The sequence below is a fragment of the Bubalus kerabau genome, chromosome 3 (genome assembly GCF_029407905.1).
Source record: "Bubalus kerabau isolate K-KA32 ecotype Philippines breed swamp buffalo chromosome 3, PCC_UOA_SB_1v2, whole genome shotgun sequence".
NCBI classification, from domain to species: Eukaryota; Metazoa; Chordata; class Mammalia; order Artiodactyla; family Bovidae; genus Bubalus; species Bubalus kerabau.
In genome coordinates this window covers 23,131,993-23,155,524 of record NC_073626.1, presented here as the reverse complement: position 1 = coordinate 23,155,524, position 23,532 = coordinate 23,131,993, and the positions used below count along the sequence as shown (strand labels likewise).

At 38.5% G+C, this 23,532-nt stretch overlaps 1 pseudogene; it reads right to left on the bottom strand.

The window, feature by feature from the left end:
* Positions 1-18,604: 18,604 nt before the first annotated feature.
* On the bottom strand, positions 18,605-19,661 carry LOC129647179 (olfactory receptor 14J1-like; annotated as a pseudogene).
* Positions 19,662-23,532: the final 3,871 nt, after the last annotated feature.

The following is a 23,532-nucleotide window of genomic DNA, read 5'->3' as shown; positions in this document are numbered from 1 at the left end:
TTTCGCATAAGGTGGCCAAAGTATTGGATTTTCAGCTTCAACATCAGTCCTTCCAATGAACACCCAGGACTGATGTCCTTTTGATGGACTGGTTGGATTTCCTTGCAGTCCAAGGGACTCTCAAGAGTCTTCTCCAACACCAGAGTTCAAAAGCATAAATTCTTCTGCACTAAACTTTTTTATAGTCCAAATCTCACATCCATACATGACTATTGGAAAAATCATAGCCTTGACTAGATGGACCATTGTTGACAAAGTAATGTCTCTGCTTTTTAATATGCTGCCTAGGTTGGTCATAACTTTCCTTCCAAGGAGTAAGAATCTTTTAATTTCATGGCTGAAATTACCATCTGCAGTGATTTTGGAGCCCCCCAAAATAAAGCCTGACACTGTTTCCACTGTTTCCCCATCTATTTGCCATGAAATGATGGGACCGGAGGCCATGATCTTAGTTTTCTGACTGTTGAGCTTTAAGCCAACTTTTTCACTCTCCACTTTCACTTTCATCAAGAGGCTCTTTAGTTCTTTACTTTCTGCCATAAGGCTGGTGTCATCTGCAGGTTAATTGTCTGAGGTTAATGATATTTCTCCCGGCAATCTTGATTCCAGCTTGTGCTTCTTCCAGCCCAGCATTTCTCACGATGTACTCTGCATATAAATTAAATAAGCAGGGTGACAATATACAGCCTTGATGCACTCCTTTTCTATTTGGAACCAGTCTGCTGTTCCATAGCCAGTTCTAACTGTTGCTTCCTGACCTGCATATAGGTTTCTCAAGAGGCAAGTCAGGTGGTCTGGCATTCCTATCTCTTTCAGATATTTCCACAGTTTATTGTGAGCCACACAGTCAAAGGCTTTGGCATAGTCAATAAAGCAGAAATAGATATTTTTCTGGAACTCTCTTGTTTTTTCCATGATCCAGTGGATGTTGGCAATTTGATCTCTGGTTCCTCCACCTTTTCTAAAACCATACATTTCTTGAACATTTGGAAGTTCACGGTTCATGTATTGCTGAAGCCTGGCTTGGAGAATTTTGAGCATTACTTTACTAGTGTGTGAGATGAGTGCAATTGTGCAGTAGTTTGAGCATTCTTTGGCATTGCCTTTCTTTGGGATTGGAATGCAAACTGACCTTTTCCAGTCCTGTGGCCACTGCTGAGTTTTCCAAATTTGCTGACATATTGAGTGCAGCACTTTCACAGCATCATCTTTCAGGAGTTTAAATAGCTCAACTGGAATTACATCACCTGCACTAGCTTTGTTTGTAGTGGCGCTTCTTAGGGCCCACTTGACTTCACATTCCAGAATGTCTGGCTCTAGGTGAGTGGGCACACCATTGAGGTCATCTGGGTCATGAAGATCTTTTTTGTACAGTTCTTCTGTTCATTCTTACCACCTCTTCTTAATATCTTCTGCTTCTGTCAGGTCCATACTATTTCTGTCCTTTATTGAGCCCATCTTTGCATGAAATGTGCCTTTGGTATCTCTAATTTTCTTGAAGAGATCTGTAGTCTTTCCCATTCTATTGTTTTCCTCTCTTTCTTTACATTGATCACTCAGGAAGCCTTTCTTATCTCTCCTTGCTATTCTTTGGAACTCTGCATTCAAATGGCTATGTCTTTCCTCTTCTCTTTTGCTTTTTGCTTCTCTTCTTTTCACAGCTATTTGTAAAGCCTCCCCAGACAGCCATTTTGCTTTTTTGCATTTCTTTTTCTTTGGGATGGTCTTGATCCCTGTCTCCTGTGCAGTGTCATGAATCTTTGTCCATAGTTCATCAGGTACTCTATCAGATCTAGTCCCTTAAATCTATTTCTCACTTCCACTGTATAATCATAAGGGATTTGATTTAGGTCATACCTGAATGGTCTAGTGGTTTTCCCCACTTTCTTCAATTTAAGTCTGAATTTGGCAATAAGGAGTTCACAATCTGAGCCACAGTCAGCTCCCAGTCTTATTTTTGCTGACTGTATAGAGCTTCTCCATCTTTGGCTGCAAAGAATATAATCAATCTAATTTCAATGTTGGCCATCTGGTGATGTCCATGTGTCGAGTCTTCTCTTGTGTTGTTGGAAGAGGGTGCTTGCTATGACCAGTGCGTTCTCTTGGCAAAACTCTATTAGCTTTTGCCCTGCTTCATTCTGTACTCCAAGGCTGAATTTTCCTGTTACTCCAGGTGTCTCCTGACTTCCTACTTTTGCATTCCAGGCTCCTGTAACGAAAAGGACATTTTTTTTTTTTTAAGTGAAAAGGACATCTTCTATCTCAGTGTGGTCTAACTCTTTAATCTCCCACCCTCCTTCCCTTCCTTCTTTTTCTTTCCTTCTTTCTTTCTTTTATTTATCTCAATAAGCCTTTTTTAAACTTTTAAAAATTATTATTTTAAATTTTTAGTTGTGGTAAGAGCACTTAACCTGAGATCTACCCTCTTCACAAATTTTTAAACACATGGTACAATTTGATATTGTCAGCTATTTTTTACAGTAACAAAGAAAGTTGGCTCATGTAATTTTGAAGTCCAGAGCGGATCGACTTCCAGTATGGTTGCATCATGGCTCTGCCCCCATTTGTGATTCTCTTGGATCTGCTCCCATCCATGGAGCTTCATTCTCAGGCTGCCTTCCAGCAGCATCCATGGTTGCTGGGCATACCTTCTTTTCCGTGCCTTCTTTTCCAGGGGTGAAGTTAGACTCCTCCCCACACTCCAACCTCACAAACGTTGTAAAAAAGGCCCTGGGTTTTGTCTGACTTGATCTTACTCAAGCCTGTTCTGCCTCTTGGAGAGTCTGGTTCTAAATGGATGTTTAAGGAGATGGAACTGACGAGCACTTCTAAGTGACACTTGGCCTCAGGATGGACTGGAGTCAGGAGGAGTTTCTGCAAAGGTGTTGGAGGAGGTAATTGAAATAGTGAGCTAGCAGTTGACTCGAGAGCTGGACCCCAGCAATCAGAGCCTCCTCACCTCCTCCTCTGTCCTTGGATGTCAGTTCTGCCCATCGTTCCCACAGCGGGAGCCATATTTCAGGGTTGCAATCTTGAGAGAGCAATGTACTGCTGAGACATCTGGATGGTATGCACGACTGAGCCCAGGTAAGGCCTGTATATAAACTTTAAGATTCTTAGGGTGGGTGCCAAGATCTACTCTTCTGGCAGCCACCCAGGAGAAGTCTTGTAAGTCCCCTGCTTACTTTTTAATTAGCTGCCACCTACCAATCTGGAGTGTTCTCTATTTATGTTTCTCCCCCTACCCTCTATTTATGAGTAAGTTTTTATGTCACCCCAGGAACTCCTGAGTTTGTGAACCAACACAAGTGCTCTCTGCTCAACTTGCTACTATCTGATTTTACCAAAGAATACAATTAGCCTGACAACAGGACATGGGAGCTGGGACTCCTAAGCCTGAGCCCTTCAGGATTTAGTACCCTATGAGGGGTCTCTTTGAAGACCTGTGAGTGTTCCAGTGCTGAGCTTTTGAAGGTTATACTATACCTCATGGTGAACAGATTGAAACATGGCTACACGCCACAATCAATATAAGTAAAACCTGGGAGTGGCATTGATAAGAAAGCAGTAGTCACTCAAAGCACTCTTATGTGCCCCTGTTAGCCTGTGTAGCTGCTTTATCTGTCTGTCCTTGCAGCATGAATAATGGCAAGGCTGCTATTCTGCTACACTGACTTCCACTCTTTCTCTCTTAGACAAGATCTTACGGTTTTTGTTCTGTGATCTATTAGTCTATTTAGTGCTAACACCAAGGTCTGATGCTGTAAAGAGCAATATTGCATAGGAACCTGGAATGTCAGGTCCATGAATCAAGGCAAATTGGAAGTGGTCAAACAAGAGATGGCATGAGTGAATGTTGACATTCTAGGAATCAGCGAACTGAAATGGACTGGAATGGGTGAATTTAACTCAGATGACCATTATATCTACTACTGTGAGCAGGAATCCCTCAGAAGAAATGGAGAAGCCATTATGGTCAACAAAAGAGTCCATAATGCAGTACTTGGATGCAATCTCAAAAATGACAGAATGATCTCTGTTTGTTTCCAAGGCAAACCATTCAATATCACAGTAATCCAAGTCTATGCCCCAACCAGTAATGCTGAAGAAGCTGAAGTTGAATGGTTCTATGAAGACCTACAAGACCTTTTAGAACTAACACCCAAAAAAGATGTCCTTTTCATTATAGGGGACTGGACTGCAAAAGTAGGAAGTCAAGAAACACCTGGAGTAACAGGCAAATTTGGCCTTGGAATACGGAATGAAGCAGGGCAAAGACTAATAGAGTTTTGCCAAGAAAATGCAATGGTCATAGCACACACCCTCTTCCAACAACACAAGAGAAGACTCGACACATGGACATCACCAGATGGTCAACACTGCAATCAGATTGATTGTGTTCTTTGCAGCCAAAGATGGAGAAGCTCCATACATTCAACAAAAACAAGACCGGGAGCTGACTGTGGCTCAGATCATGAACTCCTTATTACCAAATTCAGACTTAAATTGAAGAAAGTAGGGAAAACCACTAGACCATTCAGGTATGACCTAAATCAAATCTCTTATGATTATACAGTGGAAGTGAGAAATAGATTTAAGGGCCTAGATCTGATAGATAGAGTGCCTGATGAACTATGGAATGAGGTTCGTGACATTGTACAGGAGACAGGCATCAAGACCATCCCCATGGAAAAGAAATGCAAAAAAGCAAAATGGCTCTCTGGGGAGGCCTTACAAATAGCTGTGAAAAGAAGAGAAGCAAAAAGCAAAGGAGAAAAGGAAAGATATTCTCATCTGAATGCAGAGTTCCAAAGAGTAGCAAGAAGAGATAAGAAAGCCTTCCTCAGCGATCAATGCAAAGAAATAGAGGAAAAATGCAGAATGGGAAAGACTAGAGATCTCTTCAAGAAAATTAGAGATACCAAGGGAACATTTCATGCAAAGATGGGCTTGATAAAGGACAGAAATGGTATGGACATAACAGAAGCAGAAGATACTAAGAAGAGGTGGCAAGAATACACAGAAGAACTGTACAAAAAAGATCTTCACGACCCAGATAATCACAATAATGTGATCACTGACCTAGAGCCAGACATCCTGGAATGTAAAGTCAAGTGGGCCTTAGAAAGCATCATTACAAACAAAGCTAGTGGATGTGATGGAATTCCAGTTGAGCTATTCCAAATCCTGAAAGATGATGCTCTGAAAGTGCTGCACTCAATATGCCAGCAAATTTGAAAAACTCAGCAGTGGCCACAGGACTGGAAAAGGTCAGTTTTCATTCCAATCCCAAAGAAAGACAATGCCAAAGAATGCTCAAATTACCGCACAATTGCACTCATCTCACACACTAGTAAAGTAATGCTCAAAATTCTCCAAGCCAGGCTTCAGCAATACGTGAACCATGAACTTCCAGATGTTCAAGCTGGTTTTAGAAAAGGCAGAGGAACCAGAGATCAAATTGCCAACATCTGCTGGATCATCAAAAGAGCAAGAGAGTTCCAGAAAAACATCTATTTCTGCTTTATTGACTATGCCAAAGCCTTAGACTGTGTGGATCACAATAAACTGTGGAAAATTCTGAAAGAGATGGGAATACCAAACCACCTGACCTGCCTCTTGAGAAATCTGTATGCAGGTCAGGAAGCAACAGTTAGAACTCAACATGGAACAACAGACTGGTTCCAAATAGGAAAAGGAGTATGTCAAGGCTGTATATTGTCACCCTGCTTATTTAACTTATATGCAGAGTACATCATGAGAAACACTGGGCTGGAAGAGGCACAAGCTGGAATTAAGATTGCTGGGAGAAATATCAGTAACCTCAGATATGCAGATGACACCACCCTTATGGCAGAAAGTGAAGAGGAACTCAAAAGCCTCTTGATGAAAGTGAAAGAGGAGAGTGAAAAAGTTGGCTTAAAGCCCAACATTCAGAAAACTAAGATCATGGTATCCTGTCCCATCACTTCATGGGAAACAGATGGATATACAGTGGAAACAGCGTCAGACTTTATTTTTCTGGGCTCCAAAATCACTGCAGATGGTGACTGCAGCCATGAAATTAAAAGATGCTTACTCCTTGGAAGGAAAGTTATGACCAACCTAGACAGCATATTCAAAAGCAGAGACATTACTTTGCCAACAAAGGTCCATCTAGTCAAGGCTATGGTTTTTCCTGTGGTCATGTATGGATGTGAGAGTTGGACTGTGAAGAAGGCTGAGCGCCGAAGAATTGATGCTTTTGAACTGTGGTGTTGGAGAAGAGTCTTGAGAGTCCCTTGGACTGCAAGGAGATCCAACCATTCCATTCTGAAGGAGATCAGCCCTGGGATTTCTTTGGAAGGAATGGTGCTAAAGCTGAAACTCCAGTCCTTTGGCCACCTCATGCGAAGAGTTGACTCATTGGAAAAGACTCTGATGCTGGGAGGGATTGGGGGCAAGAGGAGAAGGGGACGACAGAGGATGAGATGGCTGGATGGCATCACTGACTCGGACGTGAGTCTGAGTGAACTCCAGGAGTTGGTGATGGACAGAGAGGCTTGGCGTGCTGCGATTCATGGGGTCGCAAAGAGTCGGACACGACTGATCAACTGAACTGAACTGAACTGAACTGAACCACACTCTCAGGTTTACTCTAGGTCTAGGTCTATAGTAAGCCTTGAGATAAAGTTGTTTAAATATTCAAATTGGTCTTTTTTCAAAATGTGTTGGTTATTCTAAGTATCTTTGATTTACAAATAAATATTGGAATCAGCTTGTCAATTTCCACTGGAAAGATTGCTGGTTTTGATAAGAAAGGCATTGAAATCTATTAAGGGAGTGTTACATAAATCTGTGTCTCCCAATCTTTTAAAATTATCACCCTTCCAAGAAGCCCATTCCTACAAAATTTTAATGCCTCAGACAGTAATTCTACTTGGAAAGAACCCATCTGCCAGTGCAAGAGGCTTAAGAAATTCGGTTCAATCGGGAAGATCCCCTTGAGGAAGGCATTGCAATTTTCAATTTCATTGATTACTGTCCTTTATTATTTTAATGTATATACATAATTTGGGTTTTTTTTCCTATTCTTTTCCTCTTTTGTTAAGGTTTAAATTCAAATTATTAATTTGAGAACTTTAAAAATTTTCTAGTAGGAACATTTAAGCACTCCTTTAGCTGCATTTCACAAATCGTAATATGTTATATTTTGACTACATTTAGGTATATATTAATTTCCCTTGAGACTTTCTCTGATCAGTGACATCAGTGGGAGCAGAACCCATAAGAGTCAAAGTTCTGGTGGAGGGTAACCTGATTTTCCATTCCGTAGAGTTACAGTTTCATGAGACTAGAACCAACTCCAGTTCTCCCTGGATCCCCAGTTACACTTGCCAGCGTAACTGCAGATTTCAGATTTACCAACTCTATAATCACATAAGCCAATTTCTTAAATCTCTCTAAAGGTACACATCCTATTGCTTCTGTTCTGTAGAGAATCTAGACATATACAGATTTTGGTACTCCACATTCTGAGCATTAGGAATTCACTTCGTGCTCCTTGAACCAGAGAGTCTCAGCGGGCTTCTCCTAGAGCTCTTTGTGACTGTGGTATGGTGTTGCCCGTTCTTGCTTCTGTTTCTGATTGTGTTAAACTCAGGCTGAGATGTTGCTGATGGAAAAAATGGTAAACACTGCCAATTTGATGGCAATTTGAATTCTAGTATTCTTCCCCAACCCACCTGCTAATATTTATTTTTCAGGAAGCTCAAATAGCTTCTCCTTGCTTTCTGCTCAGATTTTACAGATGCCATTTCATGGAAGAGACAGAGCAAGCATGTTTATGTCATCATCGAGGGAACTAGAACCTGTATTTTGGAAATTTTATTGATACTTGGTGAAACAAAATAGTCAGGACTTCTTTCTTCCAGTTTTAGTTGTCCATACTGTTTTCGATTCTGTCAGTACGGGAAGGGATTGACTCTAACAGCACTTGCTGGTGGGTCTAGAAATAGCTGTGAGGTGGTGGAAGCACACCAGATTAGTCAGTAGACTTGAGTTTGAACTTGGACATTACTGTTAAATACCAGTAGAATTTTATTCTAGGCTGTTATTCTTTAATTTCAATTTTCTTTTCTGTTAAAATGAACATATGCTGGGAGCCGGCATATTGCATATTGAGTGAGGATCTGTAATAGCTCAACTGGAATTCTATCACTGCCGGGAGCCAGCGTGAGGCACTCCGCCCATGACAAAGGTCATGAGGAAGGAGGCTCGGCATACGCAAAGGCGGGATCGAGCCTCAGGAGTCCCCCTGGAAATTCTCGAGCATCTACCCCCAAAACCAGAGTCTGCCTACTTTCTGCTTTGTGCTTTCACCTACACCTCTGACTTTACGGGGGGCTGTCTCCCACTACCTCTCTCTGAAAAAAGAGTTAGCTTACAGCTCCAGTTAATTCCTGGGTGTGACAGTGTTTAACCTACAAACTCCTTTGGAAATCCTCTAGCCTGCCTGAGTAGGTTTTTCCGGCCACATGTGATTGTTCAGAGCCTCCCAACTGTGAGAGGCAGGAGATGTTCTAAACTGCCTAAACACAGATTCCTTTGAGTAGTTAAAAGATTGATTAGAAAATGTATTGGTGAAGGGTTTTTCACTTGTTGGGCCAATGTTTGCTGCTAAGTCTCCATACTCCTTACCTACTGTGTCTTTGGCAGTGTATTGATTGATATAATGGGTGTATAGAAATGTAAAATGCAGCTTTGTCCAATGCTTTTTGGAAGGCTGGTGCCTGACTTTGGAATAATCACCTTTAGAGAAAAATAAGTTTCTTAAAATGTTAACAGGCCTCCTGGCCAGAAGATGATGTCTATCACCTGAACTTTTGCATATGATAAGTTTACAGGAAAAAAGCCTGGCTTGCTGCATGACTCTACCCCTTCCCCCATTATCCTCTATGCATAACTTAAGGTATAAAAACTACTTTGGAAAATAAAGTGCGGGCCTTGTTCACTGAAACTTGGTCTCCCCATGTCACTCTCTCTCCCAAATTCCAGCTGAGTGTCCATCTGGAGCGCGGATGTCCTCTGCGACCATTTATTTGCCTGGGCTTCTAAGACCCACTCTAGAAGGTGTCTAAGGTGGGGCACCTTCCGCTATTCGAGAGGGCGCCTGCGGCCTCCGTGGTCAGAGCTAACCTGGTGTCACGGGTTATATTGATTTTCCGCGTAAACCAAGCCACTCAGCTTCTTTTCTCCACTGAATTTTCCTACTGAGCTATCCTTATTTCAGCCTCTTTTCTCCACTGAATTTTCCTACTGAGCTATCCTCATTCTATTACTCTTTGTATCCTTAATTAAAGTGTAATTAAGCAGTTGTTCCCTGACCCTCGCCTAGCCGTCTCTCCTTCGAATACCCTGGATCAGCCGGGGCTGGTCCCCGGCAAACATAGTCTTTAAAAAATGCAAAAGTAATTTTTGAAATAAACAACTGTAAAAAACAACACATTGTTATTTGGGTAGCAGATTAATGATAGCTAACATCTCTTGTGTGCTTATTGTGTGTGACACGATTGTGACACTGTTTAATGTGATTAGTATATATTAGAGGGCTTACCAAGTGGCTCAGTGGTAAAGAATTCATCTGCCAATATAAGAGACCAGATATGCAGGTGCAATCTGTGAGTCAGGAAGATCCCCTGGAGGAGGAAATAGCAACCCACTCCAGTATTCTAGCCTGGAGAATCCCCATGGACAGAGGAGCTTGGTGGGCTACAATTCATGGAGTTGAAAAGAGTAGGACGGGACTGAGAGACTGACCACTAAGTATATTAACTTATTTGATATTCACAACAGCCACATGAAAGAGGTACTAGTACTACCTTTTTCTTACAAACAATTGAACCACAAAATTGTTAATTAGCTTTCCTAAGGTCACATGTTTAACAACTGTTGGGCCATTGTTTAAACTCAAGCAATCTGAATCTAAAAACTGTGTTGTTAGCTGATGCATCCCTGGTAGCTCAGTTGGTTAAAAAAAAATCCACCTGCAATGCAGGAGACCCTGGTTGGATTCCTAGGTTGGGAAGATCCTCTGGAGAAGGGAAAAGCTACCCATTCCAGTATTCTTGCTGGAGAATCCCAGGGACAGAGGAGCCTGGTGGGCTGTGGTCTATGGGGTCGAACAGAGTCAGACACGACTGACGCGACTTAGAAGCAGCAGCAACAGTACAAAGAGTCGAACATGACTGAGTGACTTTCATTTGGACTTGGATGTATATGCTACACTGAAAATGAGCCTCATGGTTTATTGCTTTCATGAAATAGTTAAAACGAAAGAGGGATTGAATCAGTCTGTTTGGAATATTTCACTAAATTATTTAATCACAAAGCAAAAAAGAATTTGAAAAAATGAAGTTTGAATTCCTTCTTCTAATATAAAGAAGTAACTAGGATAACTTTGAAGGCCCCTACAGTATTTATTTTCTCACCAAGACTCGAGATTATGGCGATTGCTAGCCTGTACTAAAGACATGTGCTCACCAAACCTTGTCCCAAGAAACAATCCATTCATTTCACATAGATCAAGCAGCAGCTGCTTACAGCCATCGTTTTGCAGTTTCTAAGCAATTAAAACTTGTCTCCTTGGAAATTGGCTGTTGTCAAGCAAGGTCTTGTTCTACCACAGCCACTAGAGGGCTCATTAGAAAACTTCCAGATAATTGTATTATTAAAATATGAACGTTTACACCAAGTCAGTCAGTACCTAATTGTTTAAGTGCTTCAGAACTATTTTCCCTGAAGAGCAAGGTGATTTATCAGGGCACATGAGGTTGTCTCCAGAGTCCCCAGCTTTGTTAGGCAATCGCTGGCACTTCTATCTCAATTTTGCCTCAAGGTTTTAACAATCTCACAACTTAACTCCAGGAAGAGGCCTCTGGGGGCAGGCTTCTTAACAAAGAACGTTGAGATAAACTTCAAAGTTTAAAGCTTTCCCCAAGGAAAAGGAGATGGGTAACTGAGCAGAAAGCACCAGTCAACGGTAGAGTCATTACTATAGAGAAAGGAAGACACTTTAGGAAAACTTCAGGGTGTTTTATTTTCTCTAAGAGCCACTAACTCCAGAATGAATGAAAACTAGACCTCTGTTAATATCAGCTCTCTTTATATTCATGCAACCATTCATTCATTTATTCACTCAGTTCATTCAATTAGTTATTCTGATATCCAGGACCATTGTTATAATAGCTTCCCATATCCAAAGTTCTAATTAAACCAAGTTGAATAATAATTTAGGTAACATAATTGCAAAGAATGTGTCTCACCTTGTAGCATGGAAGCTTTTTACCACTTGATATTTCTATTTGCAGCATTTAAAATAAACTTATCCAAGTTTATAATAAAATCTCCTGCTTTTCTACAGTTTTACTACTCTTTGTGAATCATAGTATAGATTTTTCCTATTTGAACACAATTTACTGTTAGGATTACAGTCTTTTTTTTTTTTTTTTTTTTTAAGATTGGCCTTGTGGCCGGGGATCTTAGGTCTGGGATGAGGGATCAAACCCACACCCTCTGCAGTGGAAGTGCAGAGTCTTAACCACTGGTCCGCCAGGGAAGTACCATGATTACAATCTTATGTTTGATATTTATTACTAGATTGTCTATAAATTCCTTTTAACCTAGCTTTGAAAGCTATATACATTTTATATCTGTATATAAAATGCTACATACAGATACTACAAACATACATACATATAGATACATTTAATAAAATTGTGTATTTGGAGTATTTCATTCAGTCCAGTTCAGTTCAGTCACTCAGTCATGTCCGACACTTCGCGACCCCATGAATCACAGCACTCCAGGCCTCCCTGTCCATCACCAACTCCTGGAGTTCACTCAGACTCACGTCCATCGAGTCAATTCCAACTCATGAAACATGTATTATCGCAATTAAGAACCTACAAAAAGTGAGATTTTGAGCTAAGGAAGAATAACTTCAGACAAAAATAGGATAGTGATAATGGAAATTATCTCATACTGCTATAGCATCTTTTTATTTTAATTCATCATTAAATTTCCTTGATACAGAATTTCTATGACTACATTTGAAATGGTTAAATTAACCACCGCTACTCCCTTCCCTCAAGTCCTCTGTTTTTTTATGTGCATTAATAAATTAATAACTAAGGAGATATATAGACAGATATAAAACAAATCACTTTGCTTTACATTAGCAATTAGCAATTATCTCAATAAAATAATAAAATAAATTTTAAAAAGACATTGATAACAGTGTTTATTTGAAGGAAATGGATGGATGTGGAAAAAGGATATATATCTCATTGTATATCTTTCCTTGGCCTTGGAAGAAAAGCTATGACCAAACTAGACTGCATATTAAGAAGCAGAGACATTACTTTGCTGAAAAGGTCCATCTAGTCAAAGCTATGGTTTTTCCAGTAGTTTTGTACGGATGTGAAAGTCATACAATAAAGAAAGCTGAGAGCCAAAGAATTGATGCTTTTGAGCTGTGGTGTTGGAGAAGACTCTTCAGAGTCCCTTGGACTTCAAGGAGATCCAACCAGTCCATTCTAAAAGAAATCAATCCTGAATATTCACTGGAAGGACTGATGCTGAAGCTGAAACTCCAATACTTTGGCTACCTGATGCAAAGAACTGACTCATTGGAAAAGACCTTGATGCTGGGAAAGATTGAAGGCAGGAGGAGAAGGGGATGACAGAGGTTGAGATGGTTGGTTGGCATAACCAACTCAATGGACATGAGTCTGAACAAGCTCCGGGAGTTGGTGATGGACAAGGAGGCCTGGCGTGTTGCAGTCCGTGGGGTCGCAAAGAGTTGGACACGACTGAGTGAGTGAACTGAACTTATATCTTTCCTGTATTTTATTTTCTAAAATAAATGACTAATGACTACTCAATGACTGAATGACTAAACTACATCCATAGTTAAATAAATGAGTGCATGGCAGAAGTACATTACGCAAGGGTGTTTTCATGTTATTAATTGGCACAGGACATAAACTTTTATCCCATTCAAAGTGGCAGAGAGCACATTTTAAAATGGTGTTAATATCATCTAATTCAAATGTGAATTGTTTTTTAAATTTTAACCTGATTTAGTTTAAAAATTATAAGTCAAAATCTTAAAATCTAACTGACCATTGTGTTTCCCCACTAGTCTGATGTGCACTTCAAGATATAAACAAATTTAGTATTAGTAGGGGTTTCCCAAGTGGGGCTAGTGGTGAAGAATCCTCCTGCCAATACAGAAGACATAAGTTCTGAACACAGGTTCAATCCCTGGGATTGAGCCTCCTCATTAATCTCAGAACTCTTTGACTTCATTCATTTATTGTTTATTCAAAGTGACTGTTAATTACCAACTTAATATAAGGCATTGAAACATGTATAATATCATATATGAAATGAATCGCCAGTCTAGGTTTGATGCACGATATTGGATGCTTGGGGCTGGTGCACTGGGACGACACAGAGGGATGGTATGGGGAGGGAGGAGGGAAGAGGGTTCAGGATGGGAACACATGTATACCTGTGGCGGATTCATTTTGATATATGGCAAAACCAATACAATATTGTAAAGTTAAAAAATAAAATAAAATTTAAAAAAAAAGGGATGTGATATCTGCTGGACATCAGAAAATAGAAATTTAAAAAAAGTCAAGTCTTAATTCTCCACCCTCAAATAATTCATCATGTAAAGATAAAAACAGATATTGATTTCAGATATTTAGAATATAATGTGGTAAATGCAATAGTTGACATGAAAAGATGTCACAAAGACATAGATGAGTCCTAGAAAGACATTTCAAAGGAGATGACTAAAGAATTTTAGGATCTCATCATGTTACAACCCACACATCTACCAACTATCCTATCTTCGTTTCAAGGCTTCATGCTTGATCTTGGAGTAAGCTCATATAATTACTATTCTCTCTTTCTCCTACTATTTTTCTTTTTCCAAAATTTTTATTAATGTATAATTTACATATAGTAACAATCACCCTTTGACTACATATTTTTGTGATTTTAAACAAACATTTGCAGTCATGTAGTCATAGCCATATTCAAGCCATAGAATGATCCCCTGCATATGTGCTAAGTTGCTTCCGTCCTGTACAACTCTGAGACTCATGGACTGTAGGTTGCTAGGCTCTTCTGTCTGTTGGATTCTCCAGGCAAGAATACTGAGGTGGGTTGCCATGCCTTTCTCCAGGGGATCTTCCTGACCCAGGAATCGAACCCCTGTCTCTTATGTCTCCTATATTGATAGGCAGGTTCTTTACCACTAGCACCACCTGGGAACCCCCTAGAAAAGTCCTATCACCCCCTAAAATTGACCCACACCCCTTTCTAGTAAACCCTCTCCCTCAAGCAGCCACTGTGACACAGATCTGTTTCTGTGCTTATAGTTTCAGCTTTTCCAGAAAGTAATCATATAAACAATTGTAAAAGTGGAATAAAATAATGTGTAGTCTTTTACACTACTTCTTTTTCATTTCTTTGGCTTAAAAAATAGCTTCAGTTTCAGACCACACCCTCTAGAGCCAGAAGTCACATCTCTAAGAGTGAGAGTAGAAAACTTCTACTTTTTTCTGTGAGTTCTAGCTCCCCAGAGTATATATTCTCCTTCCTTATTTCCACCACACACCCCAAAGCAGCAGTCTCTTCCACTCATATTGCTCAGAAAATCTGGAGAAAATTCCACAATAATGTACTCTGATATCTTTATAAAATAATGAACTCAGTCTTATTTTTCAATGATTTGTCCTTTCTTCCCAATTTTTCCTATTTCCTTCTGGAATTGTTTCAAAATTTACCATTTTTCATTAACTTATCTATACTCTCTTCATTATTGGTGGTGCCCTCACCTTCTGTTTTACAGAAGAATGTAAGTCTTTAGGCAGCATCATTTAATGGCATTTTTCATATTCTCAGCCATCTTCTACAAACTGTCTCATGTCGGTATCACCAAATACAATTATTGTTAAGAAATATGATTCAACCATGACATGTTGCTAATTGCAAGGAAGTGATTACTGGCTGTAGGCAGGAAGTTTTGGTGTAGTAATAGAAGTGAAAGCCTGATTGCAGGACGCAGCATGAATGGACACAGCCTATCATATAAAGACTTCATAAATGCAGTATGCAGTCTTTCCCATGACCTCTTTTCCATTTCTTCATGTATGATGTTGGATGATTGACATCAACTTATTCATACTTCTATATTTGGCTGTAATGTACTTACTTGGAGAAAAAAATTGTTCAAACATATTTAGCTTGTCATGTAATAGCTTCCTTAAACCATGGTGCATCTAGATCAGGATTTGTCAGTGGCAGCTGCATTGACATTTGGGGCTGGATACTTCTTTATGTCTGGAGTTTTGTACATTGTACGATGTTTAGCAGCACCACTGGCCTCTACCCACTAAATGTTAGGAGCATCCTCCCAAGCAACTTTGACAACTAAAGATACCTCCAGACATTGCCAAAAGATACCTCCAGACATTGCCAAATGTTCCTACAGACAAAATCACCCTCTCTGCGCATCACTGCTCTAGATGGTGCAAAGTTCTGTATTTCCCAGTTGTTCATGCAGTAACTGTTGTTTTGCATTTTAGGTAAACAGTGGTAATTCAAAGGCCATATCACCATCAAATGACTGATCAACCAACCCACTGGCTTCTTCCTCACTCTAGGCTCCTGTCTTTAGAAAATTTGAAATTGTAAACTCTTTTCCTGTCCCTTTTTAAAAAGATATGGGGCTGGTGCACTGGGATGAACCAGAGGGATGGTACGGGGAGGGAGGTGGGAGGGGGGTTCAGGACGGGGAACACGTGTACACCCATGGTGGATTCATGTTGATGTATGGCAAAACCAATACAATATTGTAAAGTAATTAGCCTCCAATTAAAATAAATAAATTTCAATTAAAAAATTTTTTGAAAAGATATAAATCTTTTAAAAACTTCCTATCATTTTTTCCCCTTTTTTCAGCCTCACTGTGAAGCTTGTAGGTTCTCAGCTCTCTGACCAGGGATTGAACCCAGGGCTGCAGCAGTGAACGCCTGGAATCTTAACCACTAGGCCAAAAGGGAACATCCTTTCTTGACAGTTTTACAACCCAAGAATGTCTTTCTCAGGGATGAGAGTCATCATTTTGAAATATAATTGTCAAGGAAGAAATCTTTCTGATCTCCTAGTATCTCTGGGAGGGTAAGAGTCTAATCTTCACATAAATCAATTACTGCTAGAGTTATTAGAAATGAATAAAGTGGCTAGTTTTAAGTCCAGTATATAAGAATCAGTGTAGTATTCTTAACAGTTATAGTTCTCAAATTTCTTAGTAGCAACACACAGAACCAATCCTAACTGTATCTACCTATACCACACAGTCTCTTGGAAGGTCTGATAATCAAGCTTGGAAGATATGAGCTCAGGACAATGACGCTGTCCTAGAAGGGAGTACACTGCTGACGCTGCTGGACAGACTCTGCATTTCCTACCATGGATGTGGGGAGCGGGGTTACAGACTCTGCTACTTCCACTCCCCAAACTGAATGCCTGGACCACTAACTTCTTTAGAAATGGATGCCACATAGTTCCTGCTTCTCACATTTTTCTTTTCTTAGTTAAAATCTCAGGCTGAAATATCTAATCTCAGAACCAAGGTCCTATGTCTACATTCTAGCTGAAATAAATACCAAGAAAGTGAGTTTTTGTTTTCTGCCTTGGGAGATAGTGGTAGGAGTAGTGTGGAATTCCTACAATTTATGGCATTGTTCAACGATGTACCTACAATGAGTGTTTAACATGAATAGAAATTGAATCAGGTTTATAGTCACCACACAAATGTAAAATCATAGAAAAAGGCTATTGAGAAGTGTGAGCTACTTTCATAAAGAGAATTAGCAAAATATTATTTAGTGTAAAACACTTTAGTGTTTCTTGGTTAAAAGAAACTATATAACAGAGTACATATCCCAAGTTAATTTGTAAATTTTGAATGATTGAATGCTCTCAAGAACAAATGCAGTGTTTATTGAACTGAATGAAGAGGTTCAAAATGAGAATACAAGGCAATAAAAATACTTTGTAAATCAAAGAATAATCCTCTACCTAAATCACTACAGTAAAAAAAAAAATACAATATTACTTAACTAGCTTAAATACATAAACATAGATTAATAAAAATTTGAAAGCATAGAAATGGAGATAAAAATTGACACATTTTATAATTCAGTAGGCTCATTAAATAATAGGTCAATAAAATAAATATTTCATAAATTAACATATTTAGTTGGTGTGTAGCATAAACAATATAATTTACACATTATTGCTGATGGATTGAAGAATCTAATAACTAACAAAAAAGATTTAATTATTAGTCATTTAAGACTATCCCTGGTAACTTAGACTGGTTAAGCTTTGTTGCTACAACCTTTAGAAACTCATATCAAATTATATGAGATTGCATAGTAAAGAAAACTAAAATAATAAAGTTAAAGAGGGACTGAGAAAATGGTTTTTGCTGTTATAAAACACAAACTTCTAAGATTTATGAAACTTTTTACATAATGGGTAAAGAATAAAAATATTTAAAGTTAAAATGAATAATATGAGAGCAAAATAAAAATTGTAATATATTTAATTTCTTCATCTATCACATTAAAAATAATTAAAGTTAGAATATTGCAGCTATAAAGGTGAAAAATCTCCACACTACCCAATGTGTGTATGTTTTATATACTTTTATGTTCCAGGCACCTGTTATGATTTCAGCCACCTAATAGAATCTCTCTGCATGTTTGTTGTATGAATTCATAAATCACAGGAGACATGTAGAACTGACATGGCCACACATTCCTAATAGCCACATAAAATGATTTAACATTTTTAGAAAACAATACAGTCACATACTTAAAGCAGCTTAACATTTCACATGCTTTGTCTCAACAATCCCAGTCCATGGAATTATGAAGAGTAGAAATTCAATTTCTAGCATGAATGAATAATTGGAAAAAATATATATGCATAAAATAGGTGAATGGTTAAATGTATTATGATATGAATTCCATTCAATTCTGTGTATTCAAGAAAATTATATTAGTGAAACTACTTAAATATGCATAATAATTGTATATGTTTGTATCAGCATGTAAACTTGGCATTTAAAAGACAAAAATTTAAATGGACATTTGGAATTAAACAATTGGTGAGTGGAATTGTGGATAAATTGTCACTGTTTATTACTATTATTGCTGTAATTTTGTCTATGCTGTTTTTCCAAAAGTGCTGTGTTTGTTGGTATGACCTCATATGTGTTTGTGTCTGCATGTCTATATGTATTGGGAGGAAAAGGAAAGTAGTGGACCTACACTAAAATATTATATATAATTGTTTATTTTCTCTTAATTTGAAAGAATAACAAAAAGTCTTATTTCAGTGTCTAAAAGAGTGAAGATGTCAAATGAAGCATTTTCATTATGATTATGGTTATAGTATTTGGTTTATCAACAGGAAAAAAAGTGTTGTTTTTCCTCAACATTACTATATACATATTACATGAATGCTCAGTTGCTCAGTCATGTCTGACTCTTTGGCAGTCTTTACCATTTATATATAATGGATTCCAGTTATTAAATATGCTCCTTGTGTGTAATATTGGACAGCCATCAACCACAGGACAAAAATGTTTTTTTCCTGGTGAATTCACCACGCAACAGTAACTTTCTTAAAGCTCCCTTCATGGCTTCATTCCTCAAGCTGTAGATCATAGGGTTCAGTGTTGGGGGCACTACTGTGTAAAAGATAGATATGATAATGTCAGAAGCAGTTGGAGAATCTGAAGTTGGTTTTAGGAACTCAAAAATGCCTGTGGAAAGAAAAAATGACACAACAAAGAGGTGGGGCAGGCAGGTAGAGAAGGCCTTGGAGCAGCCCTCGGCAGAGGGTATTCTTAGAACTGTGGAAAAGATGTGCGCATAGGAAAGAACAATGGAGACGAAGCAGATGAACGCCAGCAGCGTCGTGAAAGCAGCCACTCCAATCACGCCTAGGTAATCACTGGAGCAGGAGAGCTTCAGCAACTGGGGGATATCACAGAAGAACTGGTGGATTATTTTGGCCCTACAGAATGTGATGGAGAATGTGGCAGCTGTATACAAGATTCCAGAGATGCCTCCACTCAGCCATATAGCTATCATAGCCCGCTTACAGGCTCTGGGATCCATAATGTCTTCGTAGTGCAGTGGGAGGCAAATGGCGGCATAGCGATCATAAGACATCACTGTGAGAATGGCCACCTCAACCCAGGCCAAAGATGTGAAGAAGAAAACCTGAAGCACGCACTGACCGTGGGCAATATAGCCATTGCCTGTCAGTGAATTGTCAATGGACTGGGGGACCGTGACAGAAATGAAGGACAGGTCCAGGAGCGAAAGGTGTTTCAAGAAGTAATACACTGGGGTTTGGAGATGTTGGTCCAGAGTTGTGATGGCGATAATCAGGAGGTTTTCTGCTAAGGTTAATAAGTATATTAACAAGAAAAGCAATGCGTGTAAGATCTGCAGCTCACGGTTGTTGGAAAACACCATGAGGAGGAATCCGCTCATTGCGGTTACATTTGCCATAACCATTTTGAAGGTACAAATTGTGTTGGCAGCTGGAAGATAAAGAGGATGGAGGAAATGCAGTAGAGAGATGTTAAAATATTCATTTATTTACAATGCTTCTTTCAACAATTAATTTTTGAGTACCTGTCATTCATCAGCTATGCCTTAGATGCTGGGGACTCAAAGGTGAAGATATGTATATCTTGTGTTCAGGGAGCTTACAGAAAACAAAAATAAACCTGAGTGCAGATGTGATCAGAGTCACTGGTCCTATCACAGATAAATGGTTGCATTTCTGCCACTAAAAACACTATTCCATTTCCACAAAGTGAAACTTGTTGCTTTGCTTTAAGTCAAGAACAGAAATTAAGTGATCAGTTCTTAATTAGGGGTTTCACAAAATTGGATAGATTATATTGCTCTATTTTAGTATTCTGAAGGGCCCTTTAGAGGAATTGTGGTTGGATGGGATGATATCTAAGGTTCTTCCCTGGCAAACCATTCTAATAAAGAGAAAGTTCCTATAATTATGAGGCCAACAACCAAATTATGCAGTGTTACTGCCTTTTCAGCTAACATTTTATTTAATAATCACATCTTGAAATCAAGAACAAAAAAACTTTTACAAAGGAATTACTTACATTTCACTATCAGATTTAGTGTTAATCTGTCTAGGGCTTCTTCTGGTACCTAACAGTTTTCTCTTTGAAATTTCATTTCATTTCTCTTCACATTGCCTTCAGCTAAAGTCATTAAGTATGTATTGACTATTTACTACATGCAAAGTGAAAGTGAAGTCACTCAGTCGTGTCCGACTCTTTGTGACCCCATGGACTGTAGCCTACCGGGCTCCTCAGTCCACGGAATTTTCCAGGCAAGAGTACTGGAGTGGGTTGCCATTTCCTTCTCCAGGGGATCTTCCCAACCCAGGGATCGAACCTGGATCTCCCGCACTGCAGGCAGACGCTTTACCGTCCGAGTCACCAGAGAAGCCCACTACATGCAAAAGGTATTTGCAAAGAAGAGGAAGAAAGAGTGATTGCTCTGAGGTCGCTTTCAATATGGAAGGAAAACTTTCAAAAACCCCATATACAACTTCAGAAGGACACTCTAAAAAGGTATAAAGTGATCTACAATTCAGAAAAGAAATAAATGAAGTTTTAGGCCATTGTATAGTGTTTTGGGCTTTGCAGGATGGAGATAAACAAAAGTTCTCCATTCATTAAAATATACCTCAGTATATGAGAACTGACCAGTCACGTAGTCATGAGCCTCTCATATTCCTTAATTTTTTTCTCTGCCTGTGAGTTTTAGGCAGCAGCTGGGGGGGGGGGGGGTGTGGGAATAAAACGAAAAACTGCTGAATGAAGCAATTTCTTTGAGTTTTATTCTGAACCATGTGCAAGATTGAGGGCAGGAGGAAAAGAGGTGTCAGAGGAGACATGAGGGAGACAGAATAAATCTGAACTATGAGCAGGAAAGTTTGACATTAGAGAAGAGAAAAAGAAAGTAAATGAGAGAGGCTACTGAACTAACAAAAGCCTCTCAGACTGATGAGAAATGGGGGTGGGGTGCTGATCTAAGTAAGATTCTCTTAGATATGACTAGCGACTGAACAACAGATATGAAAACTCACCAGAAATTTGTGTGTGTGTGTGTCTCATTAATTCAGGTTCTTGGAAATCAACCTCCTCTATGAAGAATGAACTCAACATCTGCCCCGCCCCTTCTACCAGCAGGGGTCAATAGTATTAGATTTACAATTTTATATTACATTAAATTTAAATTTTTAAACTTTTGCTTTGGCTGCCAAATTAAAAGTCTTTCTCTTTCTCTATGGGTGTGAATTGCAAAGTTAATATAGAATATCACCCTCTTACTCCATTTTTATTAAAGCCTTACACAGCGAATAGAAAACAGAAAGAATTAAAGAGTAAAGGCTACGCTTTCAATAGTTTCTCCCTTTCTGCCTTGGAGAGGCAGTTGCTGCCTGTTTTTTTGTCTCTCTTTTCCTTGAACTGATAAAATAATAAATGACATCATTATCCATACTTAATTTTGATATTGGTACATTAAGTATTTTAGTCTGCCAAATTTCCACCAGTGATTATCAACAGTCTGGGAAATAAACTGAAAAATTTTGAGCATTCATTTTCATGAGACAGACACCATGCTAGAGTTTGTCATAAAATATGCCTCAAGTTTTATTTTTTTATCTTCTATGGCCTAAGCATTTTAATCTCTATTTTTAAAAGAAAAAAATAAGATTCAGAATACTTAAGTGACAGAATTGAATCTAAGCACCAAACCTTTTCTTTTGCAATTCATACCACTGTCTTACATCTAAAATCTCTGAGTATTTATGGAAGACATGCAGAAACATTGGGGGAAAAAGCCAAAATTACACCGAACATTTATCTATTCAAGGCTTTGTGTTTCATGGTGATATCAGAGACTATGACATCACTATAGTACAGTTACTCTACTGTTATAGTTCAGTATAAGTGCTATACATGTTATAGTGCAATTACTTTACTGAATGTTTATATAAACATATAAAATATGAACCTTTCTTAATTTACTGACTTTTCTTAAATTGCTCATTTTGTAATATATTCATGTGAATTAAATCTATGACCTTTATTAGCAGCTCATTTTCCGTGTTAGAATGAATAGTCTTGCTTTTTCAAATTCAATTTGAAGAATATAATGTTCTGTCAATTTCCATAAAACATTTTTCTCTTTCCTCATTCAAGATTGTAAAACTTACCACAGCCACTATTGGTGTGTGGGTAGTTATGAAAGCTGATCACAAAATTCTGACCTTTCTCATCTATAATGACATCTTTTAAAACAGGTTGTTTCCCTTGAGAACCCAAGGTTTCTGTTGCTTTTGGGATTTTTCCCCCCCCCATCTTTTGTAATGGAAGCCTGAACTGAATGATGAGACTATTTCATTTTCTCTCCTTCTCTGTCACCTGGGACTCGAAACTTTTCACACAGAGGGGGAGTGACTTGGTAAACTGTGGGGATTTTGTTCCTAGTTCAGCGGTTTGCAAACTTTAGCAGAGGTATGGATCACCTGGAGAGCTTGATAAAACAGGTACATAAACCTTACATTTAGTAATTCTGATTCAGAAGGTTTCATGTTTTTGAATGCCTCCATACATTTGAATGCCTAACAAACTGCCTGATGCTGCTGCTGATGGACTGAATGCCACATTTAGAGAACTGCTGTAATAGTTAAATTATGCATTCCAGAAAGGCAAACAAGATTTTAAACATTAAAAGAAATTTTTAATGTCACGTGTCCTGGGAAACTAGAAATCATTGTTTATAGAAATTGAGGCCTATGCATTGCATCTCAGATTTAGAACAGCTATTTTGGGCAACCATTGTGGTCTCTAATAAATATAAAACTATCTACTAAAAGATCCTAAAACAAATTTAGCAACAGTACCTGAAAATCTCATAAAGAGGCTCAGTCCATTAAATTTATTATTTATAAATAATATATAATTTATAAATAATATATTTATAAATAATAAATTTATTATTTAAATATATGCAACTACTTTATAAGTATACTTAAAAATGAATGTAAGTCCATGATGTTGTTTTGTAATTTCTGAATTCTCTTACCATCTTTTATATTTTATTAATATTTTTCAGTAATAATCATATGACTATAAATTTATTCAATTTATATTACAAAGGCTTCTTCTGAAGCTGTAAGGACATAGATTTACTGTTTTAAAGGCTACAACAGCCTTCTGCTGAAGGCTATCTCATTAGTGTATAATAGTAGAATATGCTTATTTTTACAGATGATACAAAAACACGTATACTCACATAGGGTCGCAAAGAGTTGGACACAACTGAAACGACTTAGCAT